Here is a 15,855-nt window from a genome sequence, read left to right on the forward strand (position 1 = left end):
ACAAATGGTTATGGAAAAATGGATATTCACATGCAAAAGAATGAAGTTGGACTGGGTACAGTAGTGCATGCCTGTAATCCCAGCAGCTGGGGGAGCTGAAGCACAAGGGTTCCAATTTTAAAGCCAGCCTCAGCAGCTTACCAAAACCCTAAGCCACTCAGTGAGAGTCTGTCTCTAAATAAAATATAAAAGAGGATAGGGCCTGGGAGGAGGCTCAGTGATAAAACAGCCCTGGGATCAAATACCAAAAATCTAAATGAAGTTGGACCATAATTTTATACCACAAACAAAAATTAACTCAAAATGAATGACGGCCTTAAATGTAAGAGCTAAAACTATAAACACCTTCAAAAATAAAGGAGCAAATAATTGTGATCTTGAGAAACTGGCAATAATTTCTTAAATATGACACCAAAGTGACAGGAAAAAAAATTTAAAAGATAATTTGAACCTTTTTAAAATTAATAACATTTTGCATCACAAAGGTACCTTCAAGGAAGTGAAAGAAAATGCACAGAATAAGAGGGAATAATTACAAACAACATACCTTATAATAGTATGATGTCCAGGATCCATAAAGAATTCTATCAAATCAACAACCAAAAGACAAACCTACTTTTAAAATAGACTAATTACTTAAAACTACTTCTTTAAAGCAGATAAACAAATGGCCAAAATACACATGAAAAGATGCCCAACATCAGTAAACTTTAGGTAAAGGTATATTAAAGTTACAATGAGATACCACTTCACTCCTATTAGGATAAAATTAGTAATAAAGGGTCAATAATAAGTATTAGTGAGGATGAAGAGAAATTGAAATCCTTGTGCATTACTACTGGGAATGTAAAATAGTACAAGTTCAATAGAAACTATTTGGTGACTCCACATGAAGTTAAACAGAAATGTATTCCACTTCTGGGTGTATATGTTATACCCCAAAGAATTTAAAACAGGGACTTATATAGATATTTGTACACCAACATTTCATATAAGCATTAGGCACAACAACTAAAAGGCAGAAATGACCCAGTGTCCATCAATAGATTAATGGATAAAGAAAATGTCAAACAAAAAAAACCAAAAAACAAAAAACAAAAAAAAACAAACAAACAAAAAAAGAAAATGTCTATATTTGTAATAGAGAATTATTCAGTCACAAAAGAAATGAAGTTTGGATATATGCTAAACATGAAGGAGCCAAAAAAATGCCAAATGAAATATGCCAGATATAACAGAAAAATACATTATGCCTCCTCTTACATGAAGTATCCAGAATAATCAAAGTCATAGAAGTAGAGAGTAGATTAAAGTTATCAGGGCTGGGGACAGCATGGAAAAGGAATTTTAAAAAATGACTTCAATTTCTGTTTGGAATATTGAAAGATATGAAAATAATGGCAAAAGTACAACTTTGGAATGTCACTAATGCCACTGAACAGTACACTGGTTAACTGTTAAAATATTGCCACTTAAACAAAATAGAGAATTTAAGAAAAATATCCATATGAATTGTTCTAATTCTAATAGATAGATAATTATAACATAATAAGTAGTCTTTCAAATCTAATTTGATAAAGCCTCAGAAAACACTCTGTTCACCCATAGTGTCATATTCTGTGTGTGTTAACAACACTGCTTGGGAAGAAAACAGAGGAGACATCTTCTCTTACCTTTAAGAACTTCATCAGTTTCAGAGGATTTGTAATTATTTAAAGTTCAAATATTTCTGAGTTTAAATTATCTTCACTGTAGTTTTCAGGACCTGAATGATGCTCAAGTATCAATAAACAAATAAAAATAACCCAAACAAACACTTGTTTGATTCCCAAATTTCTCAAAGAAATGAAGAAACATCCCCAGAACATCCTAGGAACAAGAATTTTATAAAACAGCTGGATGTATTCTTCACCATTAGTATGTAAGAATCAAACTTACAGATAACAATAGACCAAAACTGCAACAAAACAATTATATATCCCGTGGAATGGCAAACTTAAGGGTGCTGCTATATAAAATGACAATAGAGATTACTAAAGAATTGTTCAGCACTAATACAATGAAGCTATCAATTTTGAAACCGTGACTTCATGGAATCACAAAGGAATTATAAAATAAAATTAACCTATTTTGCATAGTCATCTTCCCCCAAAAAGAAATATGACCCAACAAAATCCCATTTAACACAACATGGAGATTCTGTTATTATAAATTTAAAAACAAAATGTAGGAATTTCCTAATAATATTTATAGCTTGCAAAGTACAATATTAACTCCTGTCAGATAGAAATAACAGTATTTGGGCAAATCCCAGCCTGAGACACCTGCTGGAGACTTGAAGCTCATTGTCAGGTACCTCTCACACATCAGACTACTGAAGACTGGGAGGTTTGAATACTATATGACTGTTATAGTGTAGATTTTCTTTTTTGTCATTATTGAACAATTTTATGATTATATTTCTTTACATTTTTTGCTCTCCTTTCCTTTTGTTTACATGTTTCTCAGAGTCTCTTTATCACTTTTTGCATGCTAACAACCAACCTCTTTTGATTTTATGCTCACCGTTCTAATATCTAGAACTTCTATATATTCTTCTCTTATCCCATTAACAACTACATCCTACATCCCTCCACATCCTCTTTGTCCTCCATTAGATACTGCAGACCTTATTGCAAATCTGTTTGTTATACTGAAGATAATAATTGAACTCATTCTGTTTATTATGTCAATATTGTAAATGACCTCATAGGGGCTCTTTGGTCTAGGATTGCATATTGTCTGGACTGGGCACTGCTAATATTGTTCTTCCCCTTAAAGGAAAGGTTTTTGAAACCTATAGTGTCACCTTAAGCCTATAAGGGGGAAACTGCAATACGACAGATCTGCACTGCTAGAGGGGAAGATACATAAACAACATGAAAAAACAAGGGAAGAAAATGATTCAAACAAATCTAGATTCTATATTAATAGAATTCAATAACAGTATGCTAGAGATGTCAGAAAAGAACTTAAGATTATACATGATTAAGATGATTTGTGAAGCAAAGGATGAGATAAGAGAGCAAATGCAGGCAATAAATAATAATGCCAATAAGCAGTTGAAAGAGCAACTGCAGGAAGCAAAAGATCATTTCAACAAAGAGACAGAGATTTAAAAAAAAAATGGAGGCAATCCAAGATGGCAGACTAGAGGGTGACTGCATCTCTTGTCACTCCAGAACCCAGGATTCAAGAAGGAGAGGCATTGAAAGACTCGGACTAACATAGAGCCAATGGGGTGAGTCTCCCGCACCGGGTGAAGCTTGGCCCAGGCAGTAGACCCGGACAGGGGCATCTTCTCAGAGCAGGGCAAGGCAGCTAGAGTCTTCCCCAGGCAGCCCTGCTCCCTCTGGCAGTGGACTCCTTCCACAGCCAGCTTCTCGGAGCAGGTTGCCCAGTGAGAGCTTTTCTGCAAAGAGCCAGCTCCAAATCCGGAGCCAAAGGTGAGCTCTTGCCCTCAGGCAGTCTCTGGGATCAGGGAAGGGCAGCCAGAGACTACTCAAAGCTACCCTGCTCCCTCTGGTGGCAGACTCCTTCTACGGCCACCTTCTCGGAACAGACAGCCCAGTGAGAGCCTTTCCACACAGAGCCAGCTCCAAGACCTGGAACAAGTAGCGGGCTAGGGGCAGCTTTCTTTGGAAGCACTGCATTATCAAGTTCCTCCAAGATTTCAGGCTACTGAAGACTGGGAGGTGATATACTGGAGAACTACAGGGACACTATTAGCCAATAGAGGAAATCTGCAATATCTCAGATTCCCACTGATATCTGACCAATATGAGAAAACAAGGGAAGAAGATGTCCCAAACTAACCTAGATACTATATCAATAAAACCCAATGACAGGACAGCAGGAGAAATGTTAGAAAGGGAGTTCAGAATGTACATAATTAAAACAATCAGGGAAGAAAACAAGGAGATGAAAGAGCAAATGCAGGCATTAAATGATCCTACCAATCAACAGATAAAAAAGGAAATACAGTAAGAAAGAGATCATTTCAATAAAGAGTTAGAGATACTGAAAAAAAAAAAAACAGAAATCGTTGAAATGAAGGAAACAATAAACCAAGTTAAAAACTCCATAGAAATCATAACCATAGGAATAGAACACCTGGAAGACAGAACCTCAGACATTGAGGACAAAATATTTAACCTTGGAAACAAAGTTGAACAAACAGAGAAGATGGTAAGAAATCATGAACAGAATCTACAAGAATTGAGGGATATCATGAAAAGGCCAAATATAAGAATTATTGGGATAGAGAAACAAACCAAAGGAATGAACAATCTATTCAATAAAATAATATCAGAAAATTTCCCACATCTGAAGAATGAAATGGAAAACCAAGTACAAGAGGCTTATAGGACTCCAAATATACAAAATAACAACAGAACCACACCAAGGCACATTATAATGAAAATACCTAACATACAAAATAAAGACAGAATTGTAAGGGCCGCAAGAGAAAATAATCAAATTACATTCAGGGGGAAAACAATAAGAATATCAGCAGATTTTTCAATCCAGACTCTAAAAGCTCGAAGGGCCTGGAACAACATTTACCAAGCCCTGAAAGAAAATGGAAGCCAACCAAGAATCTTATACCCAGAAAAACTTACTTTCAGATTTGATGATGAAATAAGATCCTTCCATGATAAACAAAAGCTAAAGGAATTTACAAAAAGAGAGCCGGCATTACAGAACATTCTCAGCAAAATATTCCATGAGGAAGACATGAAAAACAACAATGCAAATCAGCAATGGGAGGAACCAGCCTAAAGGAATAGCCAAATAAAGGAGAAACCAAATCATGTCAAAAAACAAAAATGAGTCAAATGACTGGGAATACAAGTCATATCACAGTAATAACCCTGAATGTTAATGGCCTGAACTCATCAATTAAAAGACATAGACTGGCAGATTGGATTAAAAAGAAAAATCCAACAATATGCTGCCTGCAAGAGACTCATCTCATAGATAGAGATATCCATAGACTAAAGGTGAAAGGATGGGAAAAAACATAGCATGCACACGGACACAGCAGAAAAGCTGGAGTATCCATCCTCATTTCAGATAATGTGGACTTCAAGCCAAAATTAGTCAGAAGGGATAAAGAAGGACATTACATACTGCTTAAGGAAAGCATAAGTCAGCAAGTCATAACAATCATAAATATCTATGCCTCAAACCTTTGCTCATCAATGTACATCAAACAAATCCTTCTTAATTCCAGAAATCAAATAGACCACAAAACAATAATACTAGGTGATTTTAACACATCTCTCTCACCACTGGATAGATCTTCCAATCAAAAATTGAATAAAGAAACCATAGATCTCAGTATCACAATCAATAATTTAGACTTAACCGACACATATAGAATATACGATCCAACAAAGAACGAATACACTTTCTTCTCAGCAACACATGGATCCTTCTCTAAAATAGACCATATTTTATGCCACAAAAGTACTGTTAGCAAATACAAGAAGATAGAGATACTACCTTGTATTCTATCAGATCATAATGGATTGAAATTAGAAATAAATGACAGAATAAAAAAACAGAAACTTCTCCAATACCTGAAGATTTAATAATACACTATTATATGATGAAGGGAAAACAGAAGACATGAGGATGGAAATAAAAATTCTTAGAAATTAGCAAGAACAAAGACACATCATATCAAAATCTCTGGGACACTATGAAAGCAGTATTTAGAGGAAGATTTATTTCATGGTTGCATTCAACAAAAGAAGTAAAAATCAAAAAATAAACAACTTAACACTACAGCTCAAAGCCCTAGAAAAAGAAGAGCAGACCAATACCAAAAGTAGTAGAAGACAGGAAACAGTTAAAATCAGAGCAGAAATGAATGAAATTGAAACAAAAGAAACAATCAGAAAAATTAACAAAATAAATAGTTGGTTCTTTGAAAAAATAAATAAAATTGATAAACCCTTAGCCACACTAACAAAGAGAAAGAAGGGAAAACTCAAATTACTAAAATTCGGCATGAACAAGGGAATATCACAACAGACTCAAGTGAAATACAAAACATAATTATAGGTATTTTGAAAATCTATATTCCAACAAAACAGAAAACCTCAAAGGCATCAACAAGTTTCTAGAGAAATACGAATTACCTAAACTGAACGAGGAGGATATACTCAACTTAAATAAATCAATTTCAAGCAATGAAATAGAAGAGGCCATCAAAAGCCTACCAACAAAGAAAATTCTGGGACCAGATGGGTTCTGAGCCGAGTTCTACAATACATTTAAAGAAGAACTCATTCCAATACTCCTCAAAGTATTCCATGAAGTAGAATGGGAGGGAACACTCCCAAACTCATTTTATGAAGTCAATATTACCCTGATACCTAAACCAGAGACACATCGAGGAAAATACATTTCAGAAAAATATTCTTCATGAACATCGACACAAAACTTCTCAACAAAATTTTAGCAAGTAGCATACAAAAATATATTAAAAAGATAGTGCACCATGACCAAGTGGGTTTTATCCCAGGGATGCAAGATTGGTTCAAAATCCAGAAATCAATAAATGTCATTCACTGTATCAACAGACTTAAAGTTAAGAATCACATGATTAGATGCAGAAAAAGCATTCTATAAAATACAGCATCCCTTCATGCTCAAAACACTAGAAAAAATTGGGATAGTGGGAGCATTCCTTAACATTGTAAAGGCCATCTATGCTAAGCCCATAGCCAATATCATTCTAAATGGTGAAAAACTGAAAGGATTCTCCCTAAAAACTGGAATAAGGCAGGATGCCCTCTTTCACCAATTCTATTCGACATCATCCTTGAAACTCTAGCCAGAGCAATTATACAAACCAAAGAAATTAAAGGGATATGAATTGGAAAAGAAGAACTCAAACTATCCCTGTTTGCTGAGGACATGTTTATATATTTAGAGGAACCTGGAAATTCCACTAGAAAACTTTTAGAACTTATAAGTGAATTCAGTAAAGTAGCAGGTTACAAGATCAATAATGATCATAAATCCAATGCATTTTTATACATAAGTGATGAATCTTCAGAAAGAGAAGTTAGGAAAACTACCCCATTCACAATACCTTTGAAAAAAATGAAATACTTTGGAATCAATCTCACAAAAGAGGTGAAAGACCTCTACAACAAGAACTACAGAAAACTAAAGAAAAAATTAAAGAAAACCTTAGAAAATGGAAAGATCTCCCATGTTCCTGGATAGGCAGAATTAATACTGTCAAAATGGCCATACTACCTAAAGTGCTATACAGATTCAATGCAATTCCAATTAAAATCCCAATGATGTACCTTACACAAATAGAGCAAGCAATTATAAAATTCATCTGGAAGAATAAGAAACCCAGAATAGCTAAGCAATCCTCAATAGAAAGAGCAAAGCAGGGGGTATCACAATACCAGATCTTCAACTCTACTACAAAGCAATAGTAACAAAAATTGCATGGTATTGGTACCAAAAGAGACAGGTAGATCAATGGTATAGAATAGAGGATATGGACACAAACCCAAATAAATACAATTTTCTCATACTAGACAAAGGGGCCAAAAATATGCAATGGAGAAAAGATAGCCTCTTCAACAAATGGTGCTGGGAAAACTGGAAAACCATATGCAACAGAATGAAATTAAACCCCTATCTCTCACCCTGCACAAAACTCAACTCAATATGGATCAAGGAACTCAGAATCAGACCAGAGACCCTGCATTTTATAGAAGAAAAATAGGTCCAAATCTTCAACTGTTGGCTTAGGATCAGACTTCCTTAACAGGACTCCGATAGCACAAGAAATAAAAGCAATAATCAACAACTGGGATAGATTCAAACTAAAAAGCTTTCTCTCAGCAAAGGAAACTATCAGTAATTTGAAGAGAGGGCCTACAGAGTGGGAGAATATCTTTGCCACTCATACTTCAGATAGAGTGTGAATTTCCAGAATATATAAAGAACTCAAAAAACTCTACACCAAGAATACAAATAATCCAATCAACAAATGGGCTAAGGAAATGAACAGACACTTCACAGAAAATGTACAAGCAATCAACAGATATATGAGAAAATGTTCAACATCTGTAGTGATAAGAGAAATACAAATCAAAACTACCCTAAGATTCCATCTCACTCCAATTAGAATGGTGATTATCAAGAACACAAGCAACAATAGGTGTTGGCGAGGATGTGGGGAAATATGTACACTCATATATTGCTGGTGGGGTTGCAAATTAGTGCAACTACTCTGGAAAGCAGTATGGAGATTCCTCAGAAATCTTGGAATGGAGCCACCATTTGACCCAGCTATCCCACTCCTGGGCCTATACCCAAAGGACTTAAAATCAGTATACTACAGAGATACAGTCACATTAATGTGCATTGCTGCTCAATTCACCATAGCCAGATTGTGCAATCAACCTAGATGTCCTTCATTGATCAATGGATAAAGAAACTGTGGCTTATATACACAATGGAATATTACTCTGTTATAAAGAATGATAAAATTATGGCATTTGCAGCAAATGGATGAAATTGGAGAATATCATGCTAAGTTAGAAAAGCCATCTCAAAAATCCAAAGGACAAATGATCTCACTGATAAGCAGATGATGACTTATAATGGGGGAGGGGTTAGCATTAGGGTTAGGTTTATATTTAGGATTAAGTAGGTGGGCAAGAATGGAAGAAGGAAGGACTGTATAAAGGGAAAAGGGGGGATGGGAGGGGTGGGGGCTGAAGGAAAAAATAACAGAATGAATCAAACAATGTTACCATATGTAAATTTATGATTACACAAATGGTATGCCTTGACTCCATTTGCAAAAAGAGAAGCAACATGTATCCCATTTTTTACAATAAAAAATAATGGAAACCCTTGATATGAAGGGAAGAAATAACAAAAAAAATCACAATGGAAATCATCATCAATAGTCTAGGCCACTTGGAGGACAGAACCTCAGACAATGAAGACAAAATATTTCATCTTCAATATAAAATTGTCCAAACAGAGAAGATGGTAAGAAATGAACAGAATCTCCAAGAAATAAGGAACATCGTGAAAAGACCAACTTTAAGAATTATTGTGATTGAGGAAGGCACAGAGATACAAACCAAAGAAATGAACAACATTTTCAATTAAATAATATCTAAAAGTTTCCCAAACCTGAAGAATGAAATGGAAAATCAATTACAAGAGGTGTACAGAACATCAAATACACAATATCACAACAGATTCACACCAAGGCACAGTACAATGAAAATTCCTAGCATACAAAATAAACATACACTTTTCAAGGTTTCAAGAGAAAAGCATCAGATTACATATAGGGGAAAACCAATATAGATATCAGCAGATTTCTCAGCTCAGACTCTAAAAGCTCCAAGGGCCTGGATCAACGTATTTCAGGCTCTGAAAGAACATGGTTGCCAACCAAGAATCCTATACCCAGCAAATCTAACCTTCAGATTTGAAGATGAAATAAGTTAGTTCAATCTTAAACAAAAGTTAAAAGAATTTACAAATAGAGAACCTGCACTACAGAATATTCTCAACAAAATATTCCTTGAGGAGGAAATGAAAAACAATGATGTAGGTTAGCAAAGGGAAAAACTACCTTAAAGAAAAATGCATTCAAAGGAGAAACCAAGTAAAGTTAAAAATGCAAAATAACCCCAAATGACTAGGAATACAAATCATATCTCAATAATAACCCTGAACATTAATGGCCTAAACTCATCAATCAAAAGACATATACTGACATAATGGATTAAAAATAAAGACTCAACAATATTCTGCCTTCAAGAGATTCATCTCATAGTAAAAGACATCCACAGAGTAAAGGTGAAAGGATGGGAAAAAACCTTTCACACACACGGACTCAAAAAAACACCAGGGGTTTCCATCCTTATTTCATATAAAGGGGACTTCAAGCCAAAGTTAGTCAGAAGAGGTAAATAAGGACATTTCATATCACTTAAGAGAATGATAAATTAGGAAGACATAAAGATCCTAAATATTTATGCCCAATAAAATTGTGCATCCCTGTACTTCAAACAAATCCTTCTCAATTTCAGGAATCAAATAGACCACAACACAATAATTCTGGGTCACTTTAGCACACCACTGTCACCACTGGATAGATCTTCCAAACAAAAACCAAACTAAGAAACCATAGAACTCAATAACACAGTCAATAACCTAGTCTTGTTAAACATATAGAGAATATTCCATCCTTCAAAGAGTTAATTCACTTTCTTCTCAGCAGCACATGGAATTGTCTCAAAAATAGACCATATGTTATGTCACAAAGCAGCCCTTAGGAAATGCAAAAAAAAAAAATAGAGATACTGTCTTGTGTTCTATCAGATCATAATGGAATGAAATTGGAAATCAATGAAAAAATAAAAAAATTACTCCAACACCTAGAGACTAAATAATATGCTAATGAATAAAACATGGATAACAGGAAACATCAGGGAGGAGATAAAAAATTCTTAGAGGTAAATGAGAATGATGATACAACATAGCAAAATCTTTGGGACACTATGAAAGCAGTACTATGAGGAAAATTCTTTGCATGGAGCACATTCAAGAAAAGAATGAAAAGTCAACGAGTAAATGACCTAACATTATAGCTCAAATCACTAGAAAAAGAAGAACAGAAAAACGGCAAAAGTAGTAAAACCAAAAAATAATTCAAATCAGAGCTGAAATCAATTAAATTGAAACAAAAGAAACAATTCAAAAAATTGACAAAATGAAATGTTGTTTCTTTGAAAAAGTAAACAAAATAGATAAACCCTTAGGCACACTAATAAAGAGAAGAAGAGAGAAAACTCAAATTACTAAAATACGTGATGAAAAAGAAAATATCATGACAGACACCACTGAGATACATAACAATGAGAAGCTACTTTGACAATTTATACTCCAACAGAATAGAAAATACTGAAGACATCAACAAATTTCTTGAGACATGCTTCTCCCAACCTGAACCAGGGGACATACAAAATTTAAACAGATCAATATCAAGCAATGAAATAGAAGAAATCATCAAAAGCTTACCATCCAAGAAAAGCCCAGGACCTGACAGATTCTCAGCTGAGTTCTACAAGACCTTCAAAGAAGAACTCACTCCAATACTTCTCAAAGTATTCCAGGAAATAGAAAAGGAGGAAACCCTACCAAACTCATTCTATGAAGCTAATATCACCCTCTTAACCAAACCAGGCAAAGACACATCAAGGAAAGAAAATTTTATATCCTTGATGAATATAGATGCTAACATCCTTAACAAAATACTGGCAAGCCATATCCAAAAACATATTAAGAAAATTGTGCACCATGATCAAGTGTGGTTCATCCCTGGAATGCAAGGATGGATTAACATCCGTAAATCAATAAATGTAATTCATTATGTCAATAGACATAAGGATAAGATTCATAAGGTTATTTCAATTGACACAGAAAAAGCTTTTGACAAAATACAACACAACTTTATGCTCAAAACACTAGAAAAAATAGGGATAGTACTAACATACTTGAATATTGTAAAGTCTATTTATGCTAAGCCCAAGGTCAACATCATTCATAATGGAGAAAAACTGAAAGCATTACCTTTAAAAATGGAAACAAATAAGGGATGTCCTCTTTCATCACTTCTATTCAGCATTGCCCTTGAAATACTAGCCGGAGAAATTAGACAGACTAAATAAGTTAAAGGGATACAAATAGAAAAAAAGGAACTTAAACTGTCACTATTTGCTGGTGACATGATTCTATATTTAGAGTATCCAAAAACTCCTCTAGAAACTTCTAGACCTCAACAATGATTTCTTCAAAATAGCAGGTTATAAAATCAACACGCATAAATCTAAAGCATTTTTATATATAAGTGATGAAACATCTGAAAAGGTAATGAGGAAAACAACTTCATTTGCAATAACCTGGAAAAAATAAAATACTTGGGAATCAATCTAACCAAAGAGGTGAAAGATCTCTACAACAAAAACTACAAAACATTGAAGAAAGAAATTGAGGAAGACCTTGGAAGATGGAAAGATCTCCCATGTTCTTGGATAGGCAGAATTTATATTATCAAAAATGGCCATACTTCCACAGGCACTATACAGATTTAAAACAATTCCAATTAAAATCCCTATGACATTTCTCATAGAAACAGAAAAAGCAAACGTGAAATTCATCTGGAAGATCAAAAGATCCAGAATAGCCAAAGCAATCCTGGGCAGGAAGAGTGATGCAGGAGGCATCACTATACCACATCTTAAACTGTACTACAGGGCAATAGTAACAAAAATGGCAAAGTATTGGCACCAAAATAGACAGGTAGATCAATGGTACAGGATAGAAGACATGGAGACATACCCACATAAGTACAGTAACCTCACACTTGACAAGGGTGCCAAAAACTTACAATGTAGAAAGATAGACTCTTCAACAAATGGTGCTGGGAAAACTGGAAATCCATATGCAGTAAAATGAAACTAAACCCCTATCTCTCATCCTGTACAAAACTCAACTCAAAATGGATCAAGGATCTAGGAATTAGACCTGAGGCCCTTCACCAAATAGAAGAAACAGTAGGCCAGAATCTCCATCATGTTGGTTTAGGACCAGACATCCTTAACAAGGACACCATAGTGCAAGAAATAAAAGCAAGAATCAACAAATTGGATAGACTCATACTAAAACGTTATTTCTCAGCACAGGAAACAATTAATAATGTAAAAAGAGAGTCTTAAGAGTGGGAGAAAATCGTTTCCACACACACTTCAGACAGAGCACTCATCTCTAAAGTTTATAAAGAACTTAAAAAACTTTACACCCCAAATATAAAGAACCCAATCAATATATGGTCTAAGGAAATGGGCAGACACTTCACAGAAGAAGATATAGAGGTGATCAACAAATATATGAAAAAGTGCTCAGCATCTTGGGCACAGTCAAGATGGCGCCTGGCGCTGAGCCAAAAGCGGTTGGCTATACAGTATTAGCTAGTTAACAATGTGATTAGTGCATGCCTCTCTCGTGTGCCTATTCTATACCTACAGCTGTTCGCCGTTTACCTCGTGTACTCTCCCTTGATTGGTTGAAGTGTATATAAGCTTGGTAACTTCCTGGGAGGGGGGAGTGGAAGCGAGGAAGAAGAGTGCGAGTGAGGGCGAGAGCCGAGTGGGAGAAGCGGAGTGGCCGAAGCAGGCGTGAGCCGAGCGGGAGAAGCGGAGCGGCCGAAGCAGGCGTGAGTCGAGCAGGAGAAGCAGAGCGACCGGAGCAGGCGAGAGTTAAGCAGAGGGAAAGAGAGCGAGAGAAAGAAAAGAGAGAAGGGGATAGAAAAGAGGGAAAGAAAGGAAGACTGTGCACAATAAACTTCCAAAGCTTCAGACGTTTGTCGTGTCTCTCTCTGCAGGCAGAGGGAACGCGATAACTGGTGCCGAAACCCGGGAACATGAAAATTTTATAAAGAAAACAAGGTAAGATATCTAAAAAATTTTTTTAATAAGTTAAACCGGTTATAAAAGGTCAAAAGTAAACAGGTAAAGGAGAGGCAGCCTTGACGTTCGCGGTATATCGACTATCGGGACACGCGGAATGCGGTCCGGTTAAAGGAAAATAAGGACACGCGGAAGGCGGTCCAGGGACACGTGGAATGCGGTCCAATTAAGGTAAAAGGGACACGTGGAAGGTGGTCCAATTAAGGTACAGCTAGCACGTGAAAAGCGGCTACAAACTTTAATACATATTTGACAGATAGTTTTCCTTTTAGTAATCTCGTTGCTCCTGGCAGCTTGGCCACTGTTTGTTATCGTAACTGCCATAACTGAAGCCATTCAAATTAGTAACAATGGGGTCTGAAAGTCTAAATTCAGGATGCAACAGCCCCTTAGGGAGCTATTAAAAAACCATGGGACACCGTTAAAGGCAAAAACAGCTAGAGCATTTCTCGATACTGTAGAAAAGGTTTCCCCTTGGTTTTTGGATGAGGGCCTTTTAAACACCCTACAGTGGGAACAGCTGGGGGAGGACCTTCGTGTAGCAGATAGGCAAAGCCCTTTACCAGTAGGCACTATGGCTATTTGGTCTCTCATTAAATCCTGTCTACGAGGCAAAAACAAAAAACCTTCACTCGCCGAGCCTCTAGCTGAAGGAAGACAGGTCTTGGAAGAAATAAAGAGGAACGCTCATATCGTTCTCAAAATTCAGAAAGAGGAACTAACTCAGATGAGGAATTATCAGAAGGGGAAGTATCAGGAGAAGAATTAGAAAAAAGAGTACAAAAATTAAGACTAGATAAAGAGCCCCCTCTAGTGCCTGTGTTGCCTAGTACACCTCCCCTAAATAGGGAACCTCCTTCTCATGAAGCGTCCGGTTTCAGATCACGCTTAGAATGGAGTCATCTTGGATTTGTAGCATATCCTGTTTTTGAGGATGCTCAAAATCAAAGATTCCACCAACCCTTAGACTTTAAAATAGTAAAACAATTAAAAGAAGCAGTTAGTACATATGGTCCTCAATCATCCTTTACTATAGCCTTAGTAGACACCTTGACGTCATTAAACTTAGTGCCCCAGGACTGGACTAATCTTGCTAGAGCCGCTCTGTCTGGGGGACAATACCTTATGTGGAAGACATCATGGCAAGAAATTTCTGCGGATACCGCCCGCCGAAATGCAGCAGCGGGAAATCCCCAAGTTGATAGGGACATGCTTATGGGCGTGGGACCTTATGAGACTCTTCAAGCGCAGCTTAATTATCATCCAGCAGTCCATGCACAAATTGCTGTAGCTGCAACCAAGGCCTGGAAAACATTACAAGGAGCAGGAGACTTAAAGGCCAGTTGTCAAAAGTAACTCAAGGGAGTAGTGAGCCCTATGCAGACTTTGTGGACAGGCTGATTCAAACAGCATCACGCATCTTCGGAGATGCGGATCAAGCCATGCCCTTAGTAAAACAATTGGCTTACGAACAAGCTAACAAATGGTGTAAGGAGGCTATAAGACCATGGAAAAATAAAGATTTATCCACCTATTTAAAAGTGTGTAGAGATGTAAATGATACTTCAGCACAAAGCAGTGCCTTTGTAGCAGCCATAGATAGACAAACCACTTTGTTGTCTGCCGCACTTGCACAAGCCCAGGGGAGATCCCCTCAAAGAACTAATAAAGAGTCTCTAGGATCATGTTTTGTGTGTGGACAGATGTGACATCTAAAAGCCACTTGTCCAAACAAAAGGCTATTCCTTGCCCAAGGTAGGAACATCTATACAGGGAATAGTTTGGGAACCGGACCTGGGCTATGTCCAAGATGCAAAAAGGGAAATCATTGGAGCAGTGCCTGTAAGTCTATTAGAGATAGGGTGGGTAATTTTCTAGGTCTAAATCCTAAACTCCAAAAAAATGGGAGACAGGGCCCTCCCCGGGGCCCGCAACAAATATACGGGGCAATTCAACAAGTTCCCCGACAGTGGTATCCTCCCACAGAGAAGGGGAGCGTAGAGCCACCTCAGGGAGTGCAGGATTGGACATCTGTGCCACCTCGAGACTCATATTAACCCCAGATATGGGGGTACAGATGATTGATACTGACTGGCATGAAAAAATCCCACAAAACAGTGTAGGACTATTGTTAGGCAGAAGTTCTTCAACATTAAAAGGACTTATAGTACACCCAGGAGTTATTGATCCTGATTTTACTGGACAAATAAAAGCTTTAGTCTCTTCACCAAAAGGAATTACGGTCATCTCTCCAGGGGATCGTATTGCACAAATG

The sequence above is a fragment of the Sciurus carolinensis genome (genome assembly GCF_902686445.1).
Source record: "Sciurus carolinensis chromosome 14 unlocalized genomic scaffold, mSciCar1.2 scaffold_114_arrow_ctg1, whole genome shotgun sequence".
NCBI classification, from domain to species: Eukaryota; Metazoa; Chordata; class Mammalia; order Rodentia; family Sciuridae; genus Sciurus; species Sciurus carolinensis.